At 29.3% G+C, this 22134-nt stretch overlaps 1 protein-coding gene across 2 annotated transcripts in view; it reads right to left on the bottom strand.

Moving 5' to 3' along the window:
- Positions 1-22134, bottom strand: part of LOC136092464 (E3 ubiquitin-protein ligase rnf213-alpha-like) — a 164052-nt gene that overhangs the window by 134 nt on the left and 141784 nt on the right. For both annotated transcript variants that reach the window (XM_065820728.1, XM_065820729.1), the window contains 4 exons: positions 17250-17383; positions 16047-16139; positions 2040-2144; positions 99-265 (listed from right to left, as the gene is read on the bottom strand). The gene's annotated coding sequence lies outside the window, so the exon portion shown is untranslated. The remainder of the gene's footprint in view (positions 1-98; positions 266-2039; positions 2145-16046; positions 16140-17249; positions 17384-22134) is intronic.

The following is a 22134-nucleotide window of genomic DNA, read 5'->3' as shown; positions in this document are numbered from 1 at the left end:
ATAAAATTAAAGAGACTTCAATTTTGCATTAATAACAATTTACTTTAAAAGAAATATATTTAAAAATTCATTAAAAACTGTTTGAAAAATACCTTTACCTAACAACTTTGTCTTTAATTTCTTGGGCACCATTTATCAATTTAAAATGGCCAGTAAAGAACTTAGAAATGTATTTACGATAAGAATCACGGTTTTCTAATTTCGCAATATAACATACACTTAATGAGTAAATAATTGCCAATTGCATTTTGTTATAAATAGTGAACTGAAAATAAAACAAATTAATAAAACAATTTGTTGAAATGATTATACTTAAAGCAGTTTACATTCTAATAATTTTTTTTCTAATTTATTTTTTCATAGAATTCAAGTTTATAATATTTTATTATGGCATCATATAGTATATTACATCTCATTACCTTATACAACAGCATAGAAAATTTATTTTTAATTGAACAATTTTTAAAACTAATTTTCCTTAAATTAGTTTTAAAAATTGTTCAATTAAAAATAAATCAATTATTTTTAAAAATAAAATATCATTCTTATTGTTTATAATATTATTACTTATAATTATATAAAATTAATATAATTTTTTATCACCCATTGTTATAATTTTATCATATACAAGTTCATAAACATTTTTTTATCATTAATTTTGCCAAATTTAAAAGCTAGATTTTGCAGAAAATAATTCCATGTTTTATGAATACTTTTTATCAAATATATCATGTTAATAATATTTAACTCTTTATTAATTAAATCGTTTTGTTAAGAATTTATAGTAGTGTTAATTCTAGTTGATTTAAGTTGATTTGATGTTAAATGTGGAACTATAAACAAAAATCATTGTTGATTTTTTTAACATGGCTTTTTTCAAACAACATTTATTTGAAAAATATATTTAAAAAAAGTTAGTTAACTCTATAAATGATTTAATTGGTTTTTTTTGCGTCAAATTTTTGCACAACCTTGACACCTATTTTTTTCAAGCAAAGTATTATCCTGGTTTCCAATTTGTAATTTGTTTGCTTCTGCCACACTTGCTTAATTTATATCTTTTAACAGCAGTGTATGTGTTTTTAGCTGATCTGTGACTAATTTATCACAGTGTAACGAGGCTAAAACAGAGTAAAATATGCATTTACCATTTCTGTAATGTTTCTAAATGAATGAGGCCAGCCGCTTGATTATACATTTGTTGAGGTAGACTTTTATGGTTGATACTTATTCCACTTGATCTAACATGGATCTATGACTTTTAGTAAAACAAAAGCTTTTGGCTTATATAGAAATTTGCTTCCTCCTAATGTGGCAACAAAAAATGTGCAAGTCAAATCACTTGAAGTAACCCATTATCAACAATAAAATTAAAATTTTTATAATTTTGATTTTAGTGTTATAAGTCACAAGTTGCTGTATGGGAGTTCTTTTTAGTCTTTATTTATTATTAGCCTAAAACACTTCTTTATATTCCACAATATTCTCAATTAAATTCCTCAATATTCTGTTTTAAAAAGCTAACCAATAACTTTAGAGTTGTTTTAAAAGGCTAACCAATAACTTTAGAGATGTTTTAAAAAGCTAAGCAATAACTTTAGAGATCTTTTAAAAACCTAACCAATAACTTTAGAGATGCTTTAAAAAGCTAACAAATAACTTCAAGCAAATGATATTATAACAAACAAAATATAATTCTATAATATAAAACTAAAGACTGTGGTAATCAGGGGTTAAAATAAGTGTTGGATATCATTAATTTTAAACCCTGGTTACCACAGTCCAGCACCCAGACTGTTTTTGAAACCTATTTAAAGGGGAAAGCCACAATTATTCATATTTACTGAGAAAATAAAAAAATGATAGGTTGCCCCCCTCTAACGGATCTTAATAATGGTTTGAGAGGCAGTGATGTCCGACACCTATTTTGACTCTTGGTGGTAACTAATTAAGATAAATTGTTTGTTAAACATGTTTTTAAAATAATCCATTTACTGATAATTAAAATTTATTTAAAGAAAAATATTTTATTACCATACCTCATTGTCAGTAATGTTTATAAATAGGTCCATTCTCTTGTAAAACCAACTTGTTACTAATAATGCCCTTTCTACATCTCTCAAACTGACAAAACTGCATTCATCCTAAGCAAAAAACACATAGAACTGTTAGATAAAAATAATTAAAAAAGAAAAATCACATTTTTAATCTTTCAATTTATTTAAAAAAAAGAAAATTAGGTTTAAAAAAAAGTAATGAAAAAAAATGTTTTTTCCAATTTTGTTGGCTAGTATACTCTAAATACCCTTAACTCGTATTGATTTTTAGACACCTAAAAAGCCATTGTAGCTTTTATATATTTGTAACTTAAATATAATAACAAAAACTATATATGATATATATATTTTTATTATATAGTTTTTGTTATAGTTTTTTATATGAGGATAATGTATGTATATATGTATGTATGTATAAAGGTATATATGTATGTTAGTGATCGGCAGAAAAAAACCGAAACCGAAATAAACCAAAATTTCGGGTACTCAAATTTGTTACCGAAACAAAAATTTCGGCAAATATTTTACTGAGATTGATACCAAAATTTTGGTTAGTCAGTATTTATTTTATCAGAAAAATATATTTAAAAATGCAATTTTACATTTGGTGTTTTTTAATACTCATATAATGCTAGAATTAATTACACGTGTATCCCAAATTGAGATTTATTACATAAAATGATATAAGTTATATATACTAGTTATATAGCAATATAAGTTAATAGCGAAACTTAACAACTGGCAGATTTACTCTGCAAAACAAGATTTTTTCAAGCTATTTTGTAAAAATTCTCAATATTTTTGTGAAAATTCTCAAAATATTTTGTGAAAAAATAATTGTAAAAAAAAATGTAAAAAATAACTGTTTTTCTAAATTAGATAAATGAATTGATGTATAAAAAAACGTTCTAAGTCATAAAAACTATTTTTAAGTCAGACAACTTTAACTATGTATAACACATATATATATATCACAAATTTTGATATATATTTTAACAAATGTAATATTTAAAGTTGTCAAAAAGCACCCAGATTTTTTTTTTGAATTTATTAAAGTAGTAATTTTGGATATAATAAGTTTTTTCTTGTTCCCGGAAAAAATAGTTTTTATGAACTAGAACGTTTTTGTATACATCGATTCAAATATCAGTTTTTGGTATGTTTTTCAATCGAAATTTTGGTTTTTACCAAATTTATAAAAAGTATCGAAACCGAAATTTCAGTATCAGTTAAAATTGAAATTTTGATCAAAACCCATACTGAAACAGAATTTTGGTTGACCACTAATGTATATATGTATGTATGTATGCATGCATGCATGTATGTATGTATGTATGTATGTATGTATGTATGTATGTATGTATGTATGTATGTATGTATGTATGTATGTATGTATGTATGTATGTATGTATATATGTACGCGTGTATGTATGTGTATGTATTAGGGTGTTCCAGGCTATAAGTTTAAAATTTAGTTTCTTTAAATTTCAAAATGCATACCCTCCATTTTTTTTTTATTAGACTTCAAAAACTTAAACATTAAATATTTTCGAGATCAGATAATGATAACCCATGCCAACTTGACATAAAAGTCGAAAAGTTGGTATGGAGCTATAGTCGAATAGTTGGTATGGTAGAGTTCATTATTTATATACAGTAAATAAAACACATTTATAATATTTATTATGTATTTACAGTAAAAAAAACTCATTAACCATTAAATTTCTTTTTTAAAGTTTGCTTTCTATTATCAGGATAAACATTTCTGTGATCTTGTTACACAACATAATAAAAATTACTTTTGCTTCTCTTAAACAGTGATTAAACCATGAAAGTCTTGCATTAATTTAACCGTTTTTTCTGCCATATCATAAACTGCTCTCAGTGTCAATAGCTTCCTTTTAGCTTGCAGGAATGAACCATCATTTGACCACAAAGAAGGGGTCTTTTTAAGAAAACTGTCATCATTTTAGAGTTGAATAAATAGGAAATTACTTTTGACAGAGACAAAGTCAATGATGTTTTTCTTTGAAATTAAAACAGAAGAAACAGTTATCAATCATATGGTAAACTATAAAAGAAAATCAAAGCATAATTTACATATAAAACATACTAAAAAATGGGCCACAAAGATCTTCTTTGGATGCAATCTAAGATTTATTGTGGGCTTTTACTGCTAAAATGAATTGGAGTTAAAATTTGATGTAGGATGTCACCACAAACAGACATCCAACAGAGCTGCCTTATCATTGTTTGAAAGTCTAAATTGGGAGCTTAGTAATGGTATTTTAAACAAATGGCTCTTGCTATCCACCGAGCATTGTGCATAGCACCTGGAGGCCGAATCTTAAATTTCTTCTCTGTATCACCACCAAGAAATATTATTGAAAACTCAACTAATTCATGATAGTCATCACTAGCTATTTCTTTAGTCAATTCAAATCTGTAGAATTCTAGCATTTTATAAATTTCTGAAACATTTAAGCAAGATTTATTAGGGATGGCTCTTTTTACTTACCTTTTCTTTTACTTACACGAGTAAGTTAATTTTTATCAAAAAGTAAATTACATAAGTAATTTTAAATGTTTTAAGTAAATTTACATTTCCGTGTAAGTAAATAATTTTTTTTTAAACGACTTTTACTTCATTTTGTAAGTTTTTTTACTTTCAAAAGTAAGTTATGTAATAAAAGATTACATCAAAAAGTAATTTACTTTTACATGTAAAAGTAAGTCACATGAAAAAGCTGTTTACTTTTACATTTAAAAGTTAATTACTTTTGAAAATTAAACTACATAATATAAAAGTTTCTCAAACTCTAATTTACATTTACCTATAAAGTAACTAATTAAAAAAAATTATATTAAAAAATAACTTGCATATGAAAGTAAATTACATAAAAGTAATATGCTACAAAATGTAAATTAAATTCACAAATAAAATAATATTTATTAAGTAAGAATTTTTTTATATTAAAAGTAATAACAAATCTTTATTAAAAATAAATTATATGAAATAAAATTTAAATTACATAAGCCAACATTTTATATAACTTCTAAAGTAAATTAAAAGTATCTTATATAAAGAAAGTAAATTTACTTATATTTTACAATAACTTATATTTTCAATAATAATGACAGGATCTTGTACAAAAGTAATGCAAATAAGTAAAACTTTAAGTTATTAACATTTGGTTTACTGCAACATTAGATTTGCACAGTTTTAGGTATTTCTTCCTTGTAAAGTTTGAAAATATCAATAATATGTTTCTGCCCATGATTAAAACTTTCTCTAGTTTCGGTCCATGATAGTTTTAGCTATATATAATAACTATTCTCTGAATCAAATTGTCTCAAAAATATTCTCTCTCTGGCCAACCATTCGAATGGTCAGAAATTTAGACTAAGTTGAAACAAGGCAGTTAGCAGAAGGTGCATATACTCATGGCAGCCTCAAAAAGGGTAGTTTATTTAAAAGCAAAATAATTGGCATAATTGCATGTCTTATTTGCATGTTAATGTACTTATTATTTAAAAACTAAGGAGAGAAAGTTTAAACCTGTCCTGAATTATGGGGGCTATATCACTATGCCCCAAAGATTAAGGAGCCTCGAATTTTTTAGGGGAAGGTTTTATTTTTGTAAAGATTTTTTGCCAATTCAAGTCTTGACTTAAGTAACTGCGGTACTTTTATATGGGAACTTTTCATGTAAATATCTTTATCTGCGTAGTATCAGTGGCCTAGCTACTGCAAGGCCAGTATAAGCAAAACTTATGGTCCCACAAGCAACTGAACCTAGTGCAGTAAGGTTTATGAGCCCTAAGATATATTTAAAGTGTTTTTTTTTATAGAAAAGTTATTGTTCCAGAGAAACAGAAATTGGGCGCCTTGGCCTTGTATGTCTACTGATAAAAAATATTTTGCTACACCACTTTGAAATATATGTATAACCAGAGCTGTAGCGAAGCAATGATTTATACGTATATAACGTGGAAAAAAAATACCCTAAAACATTTACCACCTCTACCCCAAAATGAGGGTAACAAATTAGTAACTTTTATTTTTAATTTTCTTAAAATGTGGGAATTTGAAAACCTGTCGCCTTAAATTTAGGGTAGACAGATTTTAAAACTTGTCGACACTAAATTTAAGTCGACAGGTTTTAAATCTCAAAATTCAAAGGTTATGATTATATAAAGTTTACACAAAAATTTGAAACACCACAAGGTGGTGTTTCAAATTTTTCCAAAACATTCTTATGTGATATAAACAAGAACATACTTAAGTTTGGAACTTTTTTTTTTTGTTATTCACCTCCTCAAGGAGAAGACCACTACAGATGAGGAGGCTACTTAATAGTGGTTATAACCCTCTCTCAACTCTATAACTCCGAAACACGAACCTTGAGGAACAAGGCCGCTGCGCAGAGAAACAAGTTGAGCGCGGTACTACCAGGGACGTGGTGGGGATTGAACTCAGAACCTCTCGCTTATGAAGCGAGGGCTTTACCACTACACCACTACCGCATTAAGTATATTTTATTTATCAAAAGTATATTTATTAACCAAAATCATTGGTTTTTCATAATTATATTAATAATACGCCGGGTGAATAAAAAAAAAAAAAAATTGCTTTTACTCAGTAATTAGTCAGTTTTAAGTGAATAAAAACTTCAGCAGTTTTGCACAAATTTTCATTCACGTAAAGTTGAGCAATTTACTCAGTAATTGCTCAGCTTTGCATGAATAAAAACTTAAGAAAACTGCTGAAATTTTTATTCACGTAAAGCTGACCAATTACTGAGTAAAAAGCAATTGCTTTTTTATATTTACCCAGCCTATTACATCTCAAAATTTACACAAGTAGACATCATTATATTATTGGTTACCATAAAGTCTTTAAATGAGTTTAATATTAAATTTTGTACTTTGTTTAATTTATACATGGATAATATTTTTTTAAACCATTTTATTTATATGATAAAAAAATAAAATTATTAAAAATTTCTGTTAATTATGAATATATCTTTTGTTTCAGTATGTTTTTTAAAATAAAGATTTCTCTTTGAAATCTTTTTAAAAAGTAAATGAACTTTAAAGAATAACAAAATATTAAAGAAAAAAATAAGGGTGGGACCCCCTAGCCTAGAAAACAAATTTAACATGCATGTTCATTGGGACTACACAAATGCTGTCAAGATAAAGTAAAATCAAAGTAGGATCAAGTAAAAAAAAAAAAAAAAAAAAAAGAGATTCAAAAAAGTGGAGTTCTCCAGTTGGCTATGAAAACAATTTTAAGATGTACTTTTAATAAATTTTCACAAGTGCTGGAAGTTATAGAGCTCTATCTAGTCTGAAAGGTATTGAAAAATCAGTTGTAAGATTCTGGGATAACTGATAGCCGACAAATAACTTGGAAGTCAAACTAACGATTGAAAAAAAATAAAAAGTTTACTCTAAAACACTAATTTAATTGAATAAGATTTTATTTTTCTAATCATCCTGTGCGGGTTGGACACCAATGCAACAAAAAGTAAGTTATTAGGGTGCCCACAACCTATAGTAGAAGATTGAACAGTTTTTATTACCATATTTTTTCAAATAGATTATATATGATAAAGCATAATAAAAGATTATATCTGATAAACACTCCTTTAATCATGTAAACTATATCAGATAGTTTAAATGACTTATAATTTTTTGAAAACTGTTTTAGCAGTTGATATCCAAAAATGTTATATTGGGTCATATTACCATAACAAAATACTTGATTGAAAAGGCAAATACAAAGAAAAAAACTGGATAAAAAATGCGCTCTAACGAACAGTGACTTAGTCAAGCTTTACAAATGCATGTATTACCCATAGCTTAGAAATTATGCCCCCTTTCCCCCTCCCTGCCAAAGTTCCATTATGGCCACTAACCTATTTTTGCTCAACAAAAAATAGAAATAAAAAATCAATGATAATTTAGCAGCCCCTATTAGTACTCATGCATCAGGGAGCCCGTCTTTATACTACTGGTATACCCATATGTTGACTATATTTGCCTCTAATTATAATAGAACTACCCTTTATGATATAAGTGAAAAAAAATCCTTTCCCGATGCTGCACCACAAACACTGCCCACATACATCAGAGTATTACCTGAAGTATTACCCAGAAGTACCCTAAAACAGACAATGAATTTGCTACCTATATCAATATTTATGTTAAATCAACATGAAATGACTGTTCTTTGAGAAAGTAAATAATATAACTTACATTTTACTTACTTACAAAGTAAAGTATAAAATTTCAAAGAGAAAAATTACTTTTATTTGTAATTGTAAATAACCATTTTTTTCAAATTACTTTTATTTAAGCTGTTTTTGCTAATTAGTTACTTTTACACATAAAAGTAAAAATGCAAATAACTTTTACTTGTAAAAGAAAATTACTTTTTCAAGTAACAGTTACTCATTTTAAAAACTTAACTTAAGTTATCAAGTTTTACACGTTATATAATTTATGTAAAAAAAAGGAATAACTTTTAAATGTAAGTAAATTATTTATTTTTATATGAGTTATGTAAAGTAATTTACGCTTAAAGTAATTCGTGTTTTTACATCAAATTAAGTAAAACAGCCATCCCTATTTTTTACAGATTTGTATTTTTTTGGCATCAACATTTTCCCAGTTTTCTCGGAACATTTTAAACAACAGAATATCCAGGCTTGTAGTTACTTGATTGATTTTTGCTTCAAATACACTTTTTAATACTAGTTAATAGGCGTGATAAAGGCAAGCAAAAATAAGTATTTCACTATCCAGTTTTTATTCGAGAAGCACACATACACCATTATTAGGGCCTATATTTGAAGCAGTATCACAACAGAGAATCTGTACTCTGTCCTCAAGATTCCAGTTGATAATGACATTTCAAACTGCCTCTGCCTGTTTGCTTACTGATGAGCTGTCTGATTTTAGCACAGTGATAAGTTTTTCATTATCATCATATGAAATAACAACAGGGAAGCGTTCTTCTTTTGATTTTTGTGAATCTAGAGCTGGCAATAGTTTGCTGTATCAGTGGACAGTTACCCTATCCAAAATATTGTTTTAAAAATTAACTTTTATAGCTTCAGTACGCTCTTTCAGAGTTTTTTTGTGGTGTTTCATAAGATGATGTCAATGGAGCTAATAATGCAAAATATGTCATTTTTCCTTATCAATAATTTAAAGGTGAGCTTTATCTTCTTTTTTGTAAGTTTTTTGTCCACGCTAAGTGAACAGATCAACGTTGTTCATTTTGGTGCTCCAAAAAGATCCTATCTTCATTTATTTTAATTAGCTGAAGCGCATCGGCATGAGTCTGCATTGTTCAAACACTTGCTTTTTTTTTTACAATTTGTTGCAAATCTCTCCAAATTTTATATTATGAAACTAGTTTCTTAACACAGATAGTTAGATAATCATTTAGACAATACACATGCCTATTCCCAGTAAATAATACACTCCTAAATAGTAAGACTTGCACTTTCATAGACACTTAAATTCACTTTACAAATAATATAATATACTAGACTATTATATCATAATATAATATAATACTCCGAGTACTTGACAATTAGAGGGAAGCTTTGAACTGGTAAAACTTCAAAACTCCACTGACATGTTGACTACTCCAAAGTGTAATGTGTTAACTAATAAAATCAACAAGTAATAACAAGCAAGCAATGCAAGATTTCTGTCACGCCAAAACCCTGCAAGTACATGCATGTTAAAGTACACAAAGCTTTAATTTTAAATGTTTTGAGACCATTCAAATCAAATAAGAGGGTATCCATTAAAAAATATAACATTACTAACTTTTTTGGGACACCCTAATATGTATGTATGTATGTATGTATGTATGTATGTATGTATGTATGTATGTATGTATGTATGTATGTATGTATGTATGTATGTATGTATGTATGTATGTATGTATGTATGTATGTACGTATGTATGTATGTATGTATGCATGAGTGTATGCAAATCGGATTTGCAAATAAGTCTTCAGACAAGTTACTAACATTAATAAATGTTATAAAATATCTATTTCTAACGTAGCACAAAAAAAGAAATACAAACATAAAACATTAAGATAGATGCAGAAAAGCTTTTTTTAAAGTAAAAACAAAATTGAAAATTCCAAAAAACTTCATAAAGTTTGATGAAGTAGGTATTATTAAATAGAGATACTGTTATTAGAAGTACACATTATCTCTTGTCAGAGCACAAGAGAGAACATGAAATACCCATAACAAAACTTTGAGTCTTTTGTATTGTATTGTTTAGAAAAGCAAGGGATTTTAAATTAAATAGGAACCAAAGCAACCTTGTATCCACATAAATACAGAAAACTATTAAGATAAATTGATAGTGAATTCTAACAATGAAGATGTTAGTCCTAATGACAATTATAAGTACAGCAGGTTTTAAATACTTATGGAATATGAAGGAAATTGCATAAATAATATATAAAAATTCTAACAGGACAACTGCTTCAATTTTAAAATTAACAATGAAAGCAAGGGTGGGAAGCTAGAGTCTTGGGAGCCAGAGATTTTCAAAAGAAGCTAGAGCCGTGGAACCCAGAGCCGTAGGTTACAAATGTCAACAGAATTTGCTAACTCTTTGACTCAGAAACAGCAACAGAAATTGCCAACTCCTCGGCTTTATTTGGTTTAAATTTTCAATTCAATTTATTAGGTTTATGGAATGGCCTTTCATCTATTCTATATTTATGTCATATCTGTGAACTATATACTTATATCATTGTTATATATATTAATTCTACATAAATACATAAAACATAACCGAAAGATATTTAATGTTGCTGGAACCAAAGCTGAAAGCAAAAAACTTAAGAGTCGGAGTGATAAATTCAAAAAAATTCAAGTTGGAGTCATAAGTTTAAAAAAATTTAGGGCTGAAGTCATACATTTTCCTTCCAGCTACCTACTCCTGAATGATACATTTAAAAAAGCAGGCTAAAAGCAAGTATCATAAAAAACTAGCTAACTACAACAAAAAAATTTAAAAGTTTAAAAAAAAAAGTTTAATAGCAATTGAAAGCAGTAACTGGTGAACTATGGTAAAGAACTTGTAACACAACTAAAACGCGACTATGGTAACTATGGTAACTGGTGAACTATGGTAAAGAACTTGTAACACAACTAAAACGCGACTATGGTAACTATGGTAACTGGTGAACTATGGTAAATAACTAGAACTATGACTAAAAAGATTTTAAATTACTTTGCAACGGAAAAAACAAAAATTTGAACCTCTGGCAATATTATTGACATGTTCTGATTTAAATTATACGTTAAACAATACATCTAGTAGTAACTGATTACAACTCAAAAGGATCTGTCACAAAAATTTTATATTGCTGTATAATTGCTTTGTTTCATGGTGCCCCAAGTCTCATGGTGCCCCACTCTCCCCTACACTTATAATATATACATTAATTTGATATACACTCATACTTAATAAAAACACTTTTAAATATGAAAAACACTAAAATACTACCTATATACTTAAAAGATTACCATTTAATATATAATATAGGTAAGAGCAAAATATGACTTAAATTTTTTTGACTTAAATTTTTAAAATATGACAAATATGACTTAAATTTTTATGACTTAAATTTTTAATTTTTTTTCTTTTTTCTTTCTTTAAAGCAAGCATCCTTCCCTTACCCACAATAAAACTGAATGTTTTGTATCAGAGCTGTTTATTCATAGGATTTTGCATTAGAGTTTTTGTTCTCCTATGTTGTTGCTTTTAGCACAACATAGAAGTCTTGCTAGAAATTAAACCTTTCAAAACAAAATATCTTTATTTTTAAGTAAGACAATAATTCTAAGCACATATTAAAACTGTGTAAAAATTATAATTTATTAAACGAATGTGCAAAACATTAACATACATGGATTAAGCCCCTTACTCATCGTATAGTAATCCACCCCAGTTTTTATTGGATAAACTAGACAAAAAAATGGCCAACCAATCAAAAACAATTCTGGGAACATTTGCAGCAATGCTGGAGTAAAATGTTACCACTAGGGATGTGCGGGAATTCTATTTCGGCCAGGATTTGTTACTTTTAGTTCAGGCTGGAATGCTGGAATTTATTTTTTACCTTTATTTTGTAAAACATGTGACAGACTGCGTAAATTTTTAAAAAATTTTTTTCATCATTTTTGCTTCCAACAAGGCTGCAAGCAACCACTATTAGAGTGGGAAGTTAATAGAAGAGAAAAGATTGACATATAACGATTGATAGACAACTTAAAAGAATGTTAGAGGAAAAAAACTAGATGAATAAGCATTTTTGGAAAACTTAGGAACAGTCACAGTAAAAGGATGAGACTAAATTGAATGACGAGTAACACAAGAACGAATTTTGGTAGATGGCAAATAAGATGCAAGCTCTTTAGAGCACTGCCCATTAAAGTATTTGTAGAAAAGAGAAAGAAAAGCAACATAACCATGATGTGATAATGGCGGGAGGTTGGCTGCAAAAGTAAGTCCAACTAAGTTTACAATGCGTTTTTGCACCTTTTCTAAAAGAAAAATGACATCTTTGGAAGATCTGCCCCAGATATGGAAACAGTATTCCATACAAAGACAGATTTGAAATTTATAGAGATAAATAATAGAATCCGAAGTAAGAAAGTGTAGAGCATGATAAAGAGATGCAACCTTAGCATTTTGCAATGGATTAGATATATGGTTTCAAAGAAAGATCGGAAGTCAGAGTCATCATCAGCAAACCTCTCCACCTCTATCTAATGCAGGATAAAACCTATCGGTTGCTACTGTTAGCAAATCGACTGTAGAACAAGAAGATCGAAATCCATATTGATGATCAGAAAGTAAGTTATTAGATTTAAGATTAGAGGTTAAGTGTTTGTTCATTAAAGACTCAAAAACCTTGCGTATGATAGGAAGAAAACTAATGGGACGTTAGCTAGATGAGTCAGATAGCTCTCCAGAATTTTGAAATATAGGGATAACAGATGCCACTTTCCAGCAGGCTGGAAAAGAAGACTCTGATAAGCACTTGTTAAATAGTTGTGAACAACAGCTCCAGAGAACACTTCTGCAAGACTATATAAGGTATGTTTCCACAAGCTGAAGAAGAGTCTAAGCAGGAAATCACTCTAGATACAGAAGCTAGAGTGATATGAATGTCAAGCAATTGATTAACCTGTTTGTCGGCTATATCAGGTAAAATGCAACTAGTGGAATTAAGAAATGATAATAATGAAAAGTTCTTAGCAAACAATTCAGCTTTGTCTTTAGGTGAGGTGACATAATTTGAACCATACAAGAGAGTTGGAGTAAAAGATTTGCCATTATTATTAGACACTGTTAAAGATTCTAAAGAAGCCTCTGGAGCATAATTTTTGAGATGAAATACGAGATTTTGTGACCTGAGAAAAGCAACCTTTGGCGTTAGACAAAACCTTTTTACAATGGTTTTTAGCAATAGTAAACAGATGTCTGTTTTCTGGAGAATTGTATTACAGATAGATATGGAAGTATTAATTTCGGATGGATATTGTAGCAGCACAATGTGAGGAAAGGAATGAAGAAGAGTGAGGCTTGACTTGGAATCATAGAAAGGGAATAAAAGATTATGTTATGAAAAGTTATGTAAGAAACATAATTGTCAGCAGGAAGATAAAAGATTTCTATCCAAGGGCCATCACAAAGAAAATCACAGAAAGAATCCTAGTCAGCTTTGAGGTAGTTATAAGATGTATGATGATAGGGGAACTCTAATGATGAAGAAGAATGTTGAAATAGTTTTAGAGAGATCAAACCGTAATCAGAAACACCTAATTGTAAATGCAAAGAAACTGAACACTGACTAGAATCAGAAACAAAGCATAAATCAAGTAGAAAAGGTAGATGATTTGGGTTGTCTGGAAAGCGATTTAGAAAGTTGACTATTTATGTTAGAGATCGAGAAAGACAAAAACTGTTGGCCTTTACAACTGCAGAGTCAATGACACTGGAACTAAGCCATCCAGTATGGTAAGCATTAAACTCACTAACAACAACGATATCGATTGAAAGATAAAGAGTAAGGGCTTGGTCAATTTAACCAGAAATAACATCAAAAAGAGTGCAGTCTTAAGATGCAGGAGAGCAATATAGAACAAAGAGAAAAGTGATAGAGTGAAGTAGTGCTAAACAAAAGCACATAAAAGAATAATCAGTGGTATCAAACCTAGTTTCTGGACAAATGGGTGAATTCTTACGAATCTAAATGCCCAGGCCAAGCATGTGACTATTGGAGTCTTTACAAATTAAAGGAAGATAACCATTAACACTAAGATCACAAGATGAAACAGCCGAACTCAAGTTTGTCTCACAAAAAGAAATTAGTTCAGGTGAACTTTGCAAGAGATAAGACTCAACAGAAGAAAAGTTACTTATGATATGATTTAAATTAAATAATTGTCTTATAGAGTAATGAAGAACTACAAGTAAACTTAGGTAAAAAATAAAAACTTCTACATGAGCACAATGTAATTTTTTTTGCCACAATTAATTATAGAATATTTTGAAGTTTTGAAATATTCTGGAAGAAAAAGAGTTTCTCTTCAGTTTTGGGCAGCAAACTAGTTCTTTTATCATCAAGAATGTTGCCTGCTTTGGAGAACATTCTTATTTTAAATGCTACTTAAATTTTAATTAGTTAAAAAATATAGGATGCCTATTACAGTAAATATTTTTAATTTAACTAAAATGGAAAAATAGAAAATAAAGAAATAATTTTATATATAAATATTATGCAGGTTAAAACTTTTAATATATAAAATTATTATATTTAAATGAAACTAGAATCAAACAAATGAAATAGGTATATTATATATATATATATATATATATATATATATATATATATATATATATATATATATATACATATATATATATATATACATATATATATATATATATATATATATATATATATATATATATATATATATATATATATATATATATATATATATACATGTATATAATATACGTATTAATATATTATTAATATCAATATATATTAATATATTAATATATATATATATATAATATATATAATAAATATATGATATATGTTATAGGTTATAAAACTATATATTATATAGCTACGATTCTGAGGTGCAGGTTTTCACTTAAATCTTAAAGGTAAAAAATAATATAAATATAATTCTTGCTGGAATAATCAATAAAACTCCAGATGGAATTTACACAATGATATCTTATAACAAGGCCTATATATATACATATATATACAAATAAATGTATACATATGCATAATATATATATGCATATATATACAGGGTGTACAATTAATTTCTGAGCCCCCCCCCCAACCTCCCCTTGTGTTCATTTATAAATGAATGAAACTCAGTTGTTAGTTAATATTTTTTATTCATTTTTTCACAAAATCTTTAGAACAATGTTATTGATCAGTAGTGAGTTATTCCACCAATTTTTACCAAAATATTCTGAATTTCTGGCGCAAAAACTTTCAATAAGTGAATAGCATTCTTCCTGGGTGATGGAAGCCCATTCTTTTTGAACTCTTGTGATGAGTTGTAGGTCGTTTTGGGGTCTGAGATTTTTCAAAACACTGTTTTGAAGTCTTGTCCATACATGCTCAAGGCAATTAAGGTCTGGTGAATTCCCTGGTCAATCAGTTCAGATATTGTTGAACTCCCTATGGATGACATGCAATATAATCCATTTTGCAATCAAACTGCATACTTTATCAATCATGGCAGCTATGTAGACAGATCTTTTTCCTTTAATAATCACCATTCACTTTATATACACTTGTTGTAATACATAATACATCTACTTGTTGTAATACAAAAGATGGGCAATCAGAAATTAATTGTATACCCTGTATAAATCATATCAAATTAAACCTTTTGTCTTCTCATATATGCTTGAGATTCTTTAAGTACACAAACAATCAACTCAAAAAACAGATTATCATTTGGTAGCTTTCCTTCATTTACCTATGTACATAAAAGAAATAATCACAAAAATATATTCATTTTGTAAGATTCATTAGCTTGAAAAATTTCAAAACTTAAAGCTTTCATGAAGCAGAATTACTTGCATATTAATTGCATACTCAATAAACATAACTTAACAGGAAAAAAAAAAAAAAAAAAAACCTATATCTAACTTTTTACATTATTTTTTTCTTTTATTGTTATTTTACAATATTTAATAATACAATTTTTTGCTCTACCAACTTTTATTAAACAGTTTTAAAATGTTTTGTAAACTTTTGCAACACATCTAAATATTTTTAAATCAAGTGCATTAACAATAAATTTAATAATGTTTTAAAATTAACAATAAATTTAATGCAACTATGAATAACGAAAACTGTATTATTACATAATAAAAAATGAAACTGTATTTGGCATATATGTTTAACCCCTTAAGGACTGATATTTTTTCAAATAAATGCACCAAAAAAACCAATTTTTTTTTTTTATGCTTAGAACTTAGATATTGACATATTAAGAATAAAAAAAAAGTCTGTTATAAATCTAAATATTATGAATTTGATTGATCCTTAGTTGATTTAATATAATAATATTGTTATAAGATTATTTTCACGAATTATTTTGGGCTAATACATTATGAAACATAAAATATGTGACCACCTGAGTTATCTCGGGTTTGGTTTTTTTGGACCATATAGCATGACCCGAGATATTTTGGGCCTGGTCCTTAAGGGGTTAAAAAAGATAAAATTATGCAACAAATTACATTTTAATACAGACTTCTTATCTCCAAAAGGAAACTTCTTATATCCAGATATAGTTTTCTTAGTTTTATTACTTATATTATTATTTTTTGAATCAACTGATAAAAACCGATAAAACTTAAAATCCTCAATGAAGTTAAAAATATTTAAATAACTTTAAAATACAAATTAAGAATAAACAATGAATATAATAAATTAACATGTTAAATGAATATAAGTATAACAATTAACAATGTTAAAATTTAAACAATGATAAAAATTTAAGTATATAAATGTGGTTATATAATACAACAACGTGATTTGCAAAAATGGATAAAAATTTATATCAAAATAATTTTCTCACAAATCTTGAGATTATTTGTCTTGCATAGGCTTCTTCAGTCTCCGAATCCAACTGACCAAAGTCCCAAACAAGTGGAACCATGCTAGTTGGTAAAGGATGTACACGATAAACCAACTGTCTCAATGGGATATCACCTAAATATTGAAGCAATATTTTATATGATATAGTAATTTGTCTCGAATGATAATAACCCACAGGTTTTTTAAAATATTTTGCAAATCACTAAACTAATTTTGTCTCCAAACACAGTAACACCTTTAGAAAGCATTGCCTTTGGGCTGATCACAAGTTTTGAAAAATGTCCTGATATAACACCCTAAATTTAGTGAAATTTGATCTTAATTTTGCAATAATTACGCAGCTCCTTTATTGCAAATATTTAATATTTGCAAAAAAATTAAAATTTTTTTTTTTCACTTCTTAAATTGACTTAAAATTGCCAGTTTTTTTTAATATCCTGAACAGAGTACTTATAACTTGTATCTAAGCTAATAATTGCTTTTTGATCAAGTTTTAAATTGGCAAACCTCTTTTTCACCTCAAACCTCTTTCGCAGTTTTTTTTTTAACTTTTTTTCTGACTCATGATCTACTCACCATTATTTGATCTTAAAAATGACAATTTTCTTTTAAACTTTTTTTGCTAACAAACTCTTTGAAAAATATTTAGGCCACTTTTCCTGAATGAACTTTCTTGCTTCTACTTGCTAATGTATTTTTTGTTTGTTTGTAATCAACCTTTTTAAAGTACCCCTTTATTATTTAAAAGGGAAATATTTTAGTTAAAATAAAATACTATTATAATTGATTAAATGGTAATCGAAATATTAAAAAAATCCCAAGGTTCATTATCACTCTTAAATTTAGCAGTTTTAAAACAAAATTATAAGTTAAAAATCTAAAGCGAGGAGAATATATTAATAAAGTAAATAGTAAGTATAAACTATTTAATTTTAACTTGTTAACTAACTTGTTAAATATATATATATATATATATATATATATATATATATATATATATAACAATTATTATTATTAAATTTACTATTATTTTCTTTTTGATACAAAAGCAACAATATATGTTTTTTAATACATTTTAATAACAATTTACCCAAAACATTAACTTGAAATAAACATATATATATATATATATATATATATATATATATATATATATATATATATATATATATATATATATATATATATATATATATATATATCTTTATTTCATATATATATATATATACATATGATATATATATATATATATATATATATATATATATATATATATATATATATATATTGTATACTTTTGTCAGATCAGGTTATCCTGCTACTGGTAACATGTAACCCAGTACAATCTGCTTCATGTCCTGCTGCCTTGTAGGATACGCCTTTTTAGGCAAAGGCTAGGAGATGCCAACTCTGATTTAAAACACCCCCTGCCTTGGGGCTCTTGGTTGAGTAAAGGCTAGAGATGGTGTCTCGATAAAAATACTCGTCTTGGGCAGATGTTAAATGCACCCAGCTACTGTCTTGTAGAAGGCCTCCTAGGCAAAGACTTAAGGGGTAAACAGATTGTTGACCAGCCTTGCACCCCTTCTTCATCTATTAGGCTGGCGCAGATGTATTTTTAATACATTGTTTCCAGTTTAGGATGTTGAATGCTGGATCTTCTTGACTCAATGCATGGGTTTGCTTGTGTCACTGTTTTTATGACTAGGCAACTCATTCTATTATCTCCTTATGAGAGTACAGCTCTAAAACTCAGTTTTATGGTTCTGAGGCCGGCTGGTAGTCAGGTTTCCCGAACTCTGTGGTAGCTCTCAGAGAGGCTGATTCTATCAACAGCTGAAAAATATCAAAGTATTAACAGTGCCATGTTGCGCATGGATGGTGTCCCTGTTTGTACTTTTGGTGTGCATTGCGGAGGCCACATTTGGAGCCCTTTGTTACGGCTTAGGGTTTATTAGTAGTAATGAGGCAATTGCTTGGGCTATTAAACGGTGTTCTGAGTAGTATCTATGCTTTGAGTCAAGTTCTTCAATCTAATTTAATAATGAATAAAGTTTCAAAAACTATAAAACACAAAAAACCATCATCATCACCAAGTTCTCTAAACCTATCATTCACTAATACTCGTGGTCTTCGAAGTAACTTTTCTTCTGTTGAGTCATATCTCTTGCAAAGTTCACCAGACCTACTTGCTCTTTGTGAGACTAATTTGAGTTTGGCTGTCTCATCCTGTGATCTTAGTGTTGATGGTTATCTTCCTCTGATTCGTAAAGACTCCAATAGTCACATGCTTGGCCTGGGCATTTACATTCGTAAGAATTCACCTGTTTGTCGTGAAACTAGGTTTGAATCCACAGACTATTCTTTCATGTGCTTTCGTTTAGCACCACTTCACGCTATTGCCTTTCTCTTTGTTCTATATCGATCTCCTTCATCTCAAGACTGTACACTTTTTGATGTTATTTCTGATCATATTGACCAAGCCCTCTCTCTTTATCCATCAGCTAATATAGTTGTTGTCGGTGACTTTAATGCTCACCACTCTGAATGGCTTGGCTCTAGTGTCAGTGACTCTGCAGGCATTAAAGCCCACAACTTTTGCCTTTCTCAATCCCTAACTCAAATAATCAACTTTCCAACTCGCTTTCCTGACAACCCTAATCATTTACCTTCTCTACTCGACTTATGTCTTGTTTCTGATCCTAGTCAGTGCTCAGTTTCTCCACATTCACCCTAAGGTGTTTCTGATCACAGTTTGATCTCTCTAAAACTAATATCTCATTCTTCTTCATCACCTGAATACCCCTACTATCGAACCTCTTACAACTACAGTAAAGCTGACTGGGATTCTTTCCGTGATTTTCTTCGTGATGGCCCTTGGGTAGAAATCTTTCAACTTCCTGTCGACAAATGTGCTTCTTACATAACTTCGTGGATTCAGGCTGGCATGGAATCTTTTATTCCCTCTCGACGATTCCAGGTCAAGCCTCACTCTCCTCCATGGTTTTCCTCACACTGTGCTGCTGCGATTGCCAATCGAAACCGTTACTTCCATATTTATCAGCAAAACAATTCTCCAGAAAACAGACATCTTTTCATTACTGCTAGAAACAACTGTAAAAAGGTTTTGTCTAACGCCAAAACCCGCTATTCTCAGGTCATGAAATCTCGTATCTCATCTCAAAAATTAGGCTCTCGTGACTTCTGGAGAATCTTTAATAATATCAATAATAAGGGCAAATCTATAATTCCACCTCTCTTGTATGGTTCAGACTTTGTCACCTCACCTAAAGACAAAGCCGAACTGTTTGCTAAAAACTTTTCATCAATATCATCTCTTGATTCCACTAATTGCGTTCTACCTGATATTGCCAACAAACAGGTTGATTCATTGCTTGACATTCATATCACTTCAGCATCTGTATCTAAAGCGATTTCCTGTCTAGACTCTTCTACAGCTTGTGGCCCAGACAACATACCTGTTATTGTCTTGCAGAAGTGTTGTCCAGAGCTGTCGTCTATACTCTCAAAACTATTCAACGAGAGCTTATCAGCGTCTTGTTTTCCAGCCTGCTGGAAAGCCGCATCTGTTATCCCTATCTTCAAAAATTCTGGGGAGCCATCTGATTCGTCTAACTACCGTCCCATAAGTCTTCTTCCTATCATAAGCAAGGTTTTTGAATCTTTAATTAACAAACACTTAATTTCTCATCTTGAATCTAATAACTTACTTTCTGACCATCAATATGGATTTCGATCTTCTCGTTCTACAGCTGATTTGCTAACAGTAATAACTGACAGGTTTTATCGTGCATTAGATGAAGGTGGAGAGGTTAAGGCCATCGCTCTTGACATTTCAAAAGCGTTTGATAAAGTTTGGCATGCTGGTCTTCTCCATAAGCTTTCTTCTTATGGTGTATCCGGCAACATCTTTAAGATCATTGAATCCTTCCTTTCCAATCGTAGCATAAAAGTTGTCCTCGATGGACAACACTCTTCTTCTTATTCTGTAACTTCAGGGGTTCCTCAAGGTTCTATCCTTGGCCCTATACTCTTTTTAATTTACATTAACGATCTTCCAGATATTCTCACATCTAAGGTGGCATTGTTTGCTGATGATACTACCATTTATTCTTGTCGTGATAAGAAACCAACACCCTCTGATTGCCTGGAGGGGGCATTTGAGCTTGAAAAGGATCTCACTTCTGCTACAGCATGGGGCTCACAGTGGCTGGTGAACTTTAATTCAGATAAAACTCAATTTTTTTCAGCCAATCGTTATCGCAATAATTTAGATCTTCCTATATTTATGAATGGTGATGTACTCGATGAGTCACCTACTCTTCATCTTCTAGGATTAACTCTTACTTCCAATCTTTTTTGGAAACCATATATCAAATCGGTTGCAAAATTAGCATCTGCTAAGGTTGCATCTCTTTATCGAGCTCGCCACTTTCTTACTCTGGATTCTATTCTCTACCTCTATAAATCTCAAATCCGGCCTTGTATGGAATACTGTTGCCATATCTGGGGCGGATCTTCTAATGATGCCCTTTCTCTTTTAGACAAGGTGCAAAAACGCATTGTAAACATAGTTGGACCTGCTCTTGCAGCCAACCTTCAACCATTATCACATCGTCGTAATGTTGCTTCTCTTTCTCTTTTCTACAAATACTATAATGGGCACTGCTCGAAAGAGCTAGCGTCTCTTGTGCCATCTACTAAAATTCATTCTCGTGTTACTCGTCATTCAATTAAGTGTCATCCTTTTTCTGTGACTGTTCCTAAGTGCTCCAAAAACGCTTATTCGTCTAGTTTTTTTCCTCGAACATCAGCTCTTTGGAATTCGCTTCCTTCATCTTGCT

The sequence above is a fragment of the Hydra vulgaris genome, chromosome 15, assembly GCF_038396675.1.
Source record: "Hydra vulgaris chromosome 15, alternate assembly HydraT2T_AEP".
In the NCBI taxonomy this organism is placed as follows: Eukaryota; Metazoa; Cnidaria; class Hydrozoa; order Anthoathecata; family Hydridae; genus Hydra; species Hydra vulgaris.
The sequence above is the reverse complement of the archived record's forward strand: the minus strand, read 5'-3'. Positions and strand labels throughout refer to the sequence as shown.